Genomic DNA, 6641 nt, shown 5'->3' with positions numbered 1-6641 from the left:
CCCAGTGATCACTCTTTCTATTGTCCAAGAATCTGTAAATTAAATCAGCTGGGTCTTTTATGTGCTTACTATGAGTGTTTATTATGTGCACAGCCTTGTTCTCAGTGCTTTGGAGAGTTCAATACAAGAGACTTAACAGACGGGTTTCCTGCCCATGATGATCTTACAGTCAAGAGGAATGTACAAAGTGCTTGGGAGAGTACAGTATAGCAGAGTTGGTAGAAATCTCCCTCCCCACAATGAGCTTACAGCTTAGAGGGAGACACAGAAAATGATATAAATAAATAAATTATGGATACATACATAATTGCTGTGGGGCTCAGGAAGGGGTGAATAACACTTTCAAATCCAAGTGCAAGTGTGACACAGAGAGGTGTGGGGGAAGAATAAATGAGGACTTTGTCAGGGAAGGCCTCTTGGAGGATTTGTGCTCTTAATAAGGCTTTTATAAGATCTTTTTTCTTTAAGATTCAGAAAATTAGGGAGGTCTGTATTTTAGTGGCAGCTAGATATGTAATATGTCCAGCCAGACCAATATGTGCCTGGAAGGCCTCTGGAAATTTGGCACAAATCAAATAAGGAAAAGAATTGGAGAGAAGCACCACTGAGAACAAACATCAGATGTCCAAACTCTGAGCAGACAACAGAGGGATTTTAAACTCTTTTTTCCCTATAAACTCACTCATGCCAAGTTGTCTATTTGCAGGCAGACCTTGAATAATGTTAACCTTGAAAACACTTCAAAAAGAAACATATTTAATGAACTTTCCACTGCTCATCTACAGTCCCCTTATCTATAGGAGAGACAAACCTGGGACTCAGTGTTTCAATGTTAAAAAGGTTTTGGCATAGGGAATCTTTTTTTTTTTTGGCTTGCATTCTGAAATCCAGTACACTTTTACCAGCTGTAAAATGATGCACTCTGTAGGTATTGTGAAGATTTCTATAACTCCAGAGGGGCAAAATTTGACATTTAATTTAGAAAATCAAACTCTGAAAACACATTGTCGATCATGAAATTTTTAGTGCTGTTCATCACTGGAAGCGGGAAAAGTGGATAATTCATTTTATTATCTCACTGTGAAGGTACCACTTTCTCCACCAAGCCTAACTTCTGAATATTGCATTTTTTATCAAAGATGTCTTTGAAGATTGGATAATTATAGTATATTACTGAAACCATGCCACTAGTATCCAGCACAGACATCTTGACCTTCTTCAACCTGAGAAGGTAACATGGTGAAATGAAGAGATTTGTCGTGATGTTAGGGTTTAAAAGGGAGAGGTTGGAAATTTATAGAAAACAATGTTTCCATCTGATGAGATCTTACAGGCTACTGCTAAAGTTGTAATTACCAGAGAAAATTTGTTTTTTGACAATTCCCCACTTTAGCCTTCTCATCACCGGTCATTTAAAACCATGTCTTCAAGCTCTTGAAACTCTCATATTTAATATACTTAATATTAATGATAATAGTGCCATGTGTTAGGCACTCACTCTGTGTCAATCAATCAGTGGACAAGCACTGTACAAAGCACTGGGGTAGGTACAAGACAATAGGACAGACAAAGTCCCTGTCCCATACAGGTCTCACGATTCCTATTTGTCTGCCTGCCTGGTCTCCACTGGCTCCTGATATGGCATTTTGTGCCACTCTTAACCAACGGTCACAGTGCATGTGTTCATCCACTGAGAACATAGAGAAAAGACATGGGAGAGAATTCCAGACAAGAAGATGCCAGTAATTTCATGTGCTTTACATGGGCTACACAGCATGCCAAGATGTCATAGATGCCAGTTTGTAGAAGTAAGTCCAAGTTTGGTTGATCCTAGAATGTGACCCCAACAGTCCCCCTACTCCTCTCCCAGTTTTTCCAGAGAGATTTCATTGTCTCCCAGCTTTGTATGAACTCTAGAGCTGCACTGGAGCCATGGAACTCAGCAGCAAGAGCTGCAGTGGAGAAAGCTTGAGACTTGCAATTGAAAAAAAAAAATACATCAATGTATCCACTGTCATTTCAAGAAAATAGATGGGACAGGCCTGATGACACATGGCAACTCTAGTCAGGGGACCACTACAGCAGACAAGCCAGCTCACTGAGCAGTAATAGCAGGAGCTTTAAACAGAAGCTTCTCAGATTTGCTCAATCAATCAAATGTATTTACTATTTACTATGTTTAGGGCACTTTACTAAGGCTTGGGAGAGTACAGCACAACAATATAACATACACACTCCCGACCCACAATGAGCTACCAATCTAGAGCTGAAAATAGCAAATAGAATTAGTGAGGTGAACAAGTAGTAGGAGAAGCGCTTGTTGAATGTCCACTTGGTGGTGGGTATGGCAGCGTGGTTCAGTGGAAAGAGCATGGGCTTTGGAGTCAGAGGTCATGGGTTCGAATCCCAGCTCGGCCACTTGTCAACTGTGTGACTTTGGGCAAGTCACTTAACTTCTCGGTGCCTCAGTTACCTCATCTGTAAAATGGGGATTAAGACCGTGAGCCCCATGTGGGACAGTCTGATTCCCCTGTGTCTACCCCAGCGCATAGAACAGTGCTCGGCACATAGTAAGCGCTTAACAAATGCCAACATTTATTTTTTTTTTATTTAGGAAAGCAAAACACCACGTAAACATGCATACACATCCCCCTGAATGAAGAGTCTTTTTCTGTCAGCCTTTTCAGCCACACTTATTCCCTCAAATCTAAATTAAATTTTAAGAAACCTTATCTCCAACAAAAATGTCAGCCAGATTTATTACAGGAAAGTCCTATTCTATGCATTTTCAGGCATTTGGGTCCATAAGTGTATGCTTCTTTTGCTTTGTGTGTGAATGTGTGTGTGTATGTATGTTTTATGATATTTGTTAAGCGTTTTATATGTACCAGACACTGTACTAAGAACTGGGGTAGTTACAAGCTAATTAAGTTGGACACAGTTCCTGTCCCACATGGGATTCAGTCTTAATCCCTATTTGTCAGATGAGGTAAATGACACACAGAGAAGTTGTGACTTTCCCAAGGTCATATAGCAGATAAATAGCAAAGTCAGAATTAGAACCCAGGTCCTTCTTACTCCCAGGTTCGTAGTCTATATACTAGTCCACGCTGATTCTCATTTTGGTCAGTGAGTGAGGCAGCTATGATTTGAGGACTTCCTGAATATGTCATCTAATTAAGTATCTTTATTTTTTCTCCAGTGATGTCAATAGGAGTAAAGTTCTAATTATTAATAATAATAATGATAATAATGATAATGTTGGTATTTGTTAAGCGCTTACTATGTGCAGAGCACTGTTCTAAGTGCTGGGGTAGACACAAGGGAATCAAGTTGTCCCACGTGGGGCTCACAGTCTTAATCCCCGTTTTACAGATGAGGTAACTGAGGCACAGAGAAGTTAAGTGACTTGCCCACAGTCACACAGCTGACAAGTGGCATAGCGGGGATTCGAACCCATGATCTCTGACTCCAAAGCCCATGCTCTTTCCACTGAGCCAGGCTGTTCTGCTTTGACTCTCACACAGGCCTGGTTCCACAGTTCCTGTCTTCAGAAATCGACATTTTTCAAAGATGTATCAATCTCTTGCAAACTGCCAAGTCACTTATCCCAAGAAAAAGTTACTCAGACCACCTATCCCTAATGCCAAGGGGAAATCCAAGTTCTTTTATTCAGATACTTCTTCTTCATTGAAATACATTTTGAATATTGAGATATTGATAAAATGAGATAATGCAATTTGATTTTAATGCAACTTTGCATACTGGGAAACTGTGACCGCAATGACAAAGAAACTTGTACTCAAAAACAGGTTGGGAGAAGGTATACACTTAGTGTGCAAAAGATGAAATAGGCTCCAGGCTGCTGTCATTGTTCATTCTCCATGGAAATTAATTGGCTAATAAATGAAAAGAATGTCTGGTAAATGGAACAAAAGGAAGAAAGGAAGAAATTAGAAAATTAAAATTAATTGAGAAGAATAAATTAAGAAAATAAATCTGAATCTTTAAACCAAAAAGGAGAGACAGGCAGCAAGGAGAATAGGGAAGTAAAAAAGAATCTAACACAGTTGCCAGAAAAGAATGCTTTAGTTCTAAACTTCATTAAAATTACAAATTCATTATAAGGAAAGCCTAAATGTGTATTGCAAAGGAGAGATAGCTTTGTTTTTCTTCCAGCATTACTCAGTGCTTTACATCATCACTCCTGAATTATAGAGTTCTTCTTTACTTGAACTCTTACAATGTAATACATTCAATGCCAGAGCACAACAAAACTCCAAAATTACATTTACTCTTCCATGTATAAAATTAAAACGTTATTTAGTTTAATCAAACAAAAGTAAAAACATGGACATCTATTTTTTCCTTTTTTATTTCCACTTTCCAGTAGCTTACTTTCAGAGACCTCCCTGGGTATCTGCCCCTGTGTGGAACTTCTGGATCTTCTCTACATGATCCTTTGGGATTCTACCCACCCACAGAAATCAAGATTCCATCTGACAGTTCTGATAGCTGGAAAGAGACCCGAGTATCTTACCACTCCCATTCAGGAACAATGAGGTTGCTGGATGCCAGAGCAGTTTTAATGACTAGTGTATTCAATCAGAGAAGAGCAGAGCTGAGTAGTAGACTCATTCTTTTCTAAACTATTCATAGACAGCCCTGTGTTAAAGAACATAAATCTGGAAATAGTTGTGGGAATGCAATGTTGATACTTTGGGAAAATCTTTTCACTCAGAATAATAATGTTGGTATTTGTTAAGCACTTACTATGTGCCGAGCACTGTTCTAAGCACTAGGATAGACACAGGGGAATCAGGTTGTCCCACATGGGGCTCACAGTCTTAATCCCCATTTTACAGATGAGGTAACTGAGGCACCGAGAAATTAAGTGACTTGCCCAAAGTCACACAGGTGACAAGTGGCCGAGCAGAGATTTGAATCCATGACCTCTGACTCCAAAGCCCATGCTCTTTCCACTGAGCCACGCTAGTCAGCTTGTAAAGCCCTAGGACCCTTCCTACTGGAACTCATATACTGATGACTGCATTCAGTTAAGCACAAAGGCAAAGAAATGATTCACAGAATCTCTGTGGATTGACAGTTAGTCTGAAGACCCAAATCATAAACTACATCCAGTTCTCCTGCCGCAGGATTTTCCTGACATAGTGTATGAATTTATCCAGAGAAATACATTCCCTAATTCTGCTGTTGTGTTTATCGAAAATGCATAGTGAGAAAAGTAATAAAAAATGGAAGCATGAGGGTTACATTATCTTTTGGAAGACTAGCAGATTGTGGTACCAATAGATTGTCTTGTCTGATGCTGTCGAGTCATTTTTGATCCATAGTGACTCCGTGGACATGTGTCCACAGAGTCACATCTCTCCATGTGAAGCAGAAGAAGAGAAGCAACATGGTTCAGTGGAAAGGGCACAGTCTGGGGAGTCAGAGATCATGGTTTCAAATCCTGGCTCTGCTGCTTGTCAGCTGGGTGACTTTGGGCAAGTCATTTAACTTCTCTGTGCCTCAGTGATCTCATCTGTAAAATGGGCATTAATAATAATGTTGGTATTTGTTAAGCGCTTACTATGTGCCGAGCACTGTTCTAAGCGCTGGGGTAGACATAGGGGAATCAGGTTGTCCCACGTGGGGCTCACAGTCTTAATCCCCATTTTACAGATGAGGGAACTAAGGCACAGAGAAGTGAAGTGACTTGCCCACAGTCACACAGCCGACAAGTGGCAGAGCTGGGATTCGAACTCATGAGCCCTGACTCCAAAGCCCGTGCTCTTTCCACTGAGCCACGCTGCTCATTAAGACTGTGAGCCCCACGTGGGAAAACCTGATCACCTTGTATCCTCCCCAGTGCTCAGAACAGTGCTTTGTACATAATAAGTGCTTAACAAATGCCATTATTATTATTATTATCTCTCTCAGAATGACCCACCTCCATCTGCAGTCATTTTGGTAGTGTATCCATAGAGTAAAAATATGGAATTGGTTTTCCATTGCCTTCTTCCTTGCCCTAAACTTGAGTCTCTGCCTTCAACCTTCTATGCCACTGCTGCCCAGCACAGGTGAGTTTTGACTTGTAGCAGATTGCCTTCCACTCTCTAGCCACTGCACAAGCTAGGAATGGAATAGGTATGCCTCCTCTAGACTCTCCCTCCCTTAGCCGAGACTGGTAGAGTACTGGAAACTCTCCAGGTAAGATCCTGAGAGGGGACCAGTAGATTATCCTGCTGATATACGTCTTGGTTTATGGTGGTGAAAACTTGATCTGCCACAGGCTCCATATTTGTCATATTGAGGAGTTCATCTAGTTCTACTTGCAAGCAAGGCTGTGAGCTCATCATTGGGCAGGGATTGTCTCTATCTGTTGCTTAAGTGTACATTCCAAGAGCTTAGCACAGTGTTCTGCACATAGTAAGCGCTCAATAAATACTATTGAATGAATGAAGTGGCAAAAAGAATCACAAATCAATCAGTGGTATTTACTGAGCACTAACAGTGTGCAGATCACTATATTAATCGCTTGGGAGAGTACAGGTCCATAGAGTTGATAGATATGTTCCCTGCCCACAGTGACCTTATGGTCTAGAGGATAATGGGATTCTGAAACACACTCAGAATGT

At 40.7% G+C, this 6641-nt stretch overlaps 1 non-coding gene across 1 annotated transcript; it reads right to left on the bottom strand.

Moving 5' to 3' along the window:
* Positions 1 to 6093: 6093 nt before the first annotated feature.
* LOC114816994 lies at positions 6094 to 6231 on the bottom strand. The gene has a single exon (XR_003764827.1). It is a non-coding gene; the product is annotated as a small nucleolar RNA SNORA7 (small nucleolar RNA).
* Positions 6232 to 6641: the final 410 nt, after the last annotated feature.

Source organism: Ornithorhynchus anatinus, chromosome 1 (assembly GCF_004115215.2).
Source record: "Ornithorhynchus anatinus isolate Pmale09 chromosome 1, mOrnAna1.pri.v4, whole genome shotgun sequence".
In the NCBI taxonomy this organism is placed as follows: domain Eukaryota; kingdom Metazoa; phylum Chordata; class Mammalia; order Monotremata; family Ornithorhynchidae; genus Ornithorhynchus; species Ornithorhynchus anatinus.
The sequence above is the reverse complement of the archived record's forward strand: the minus strand, read 5'-3'. Positions and strand labels throughout refer to the sequence as shown.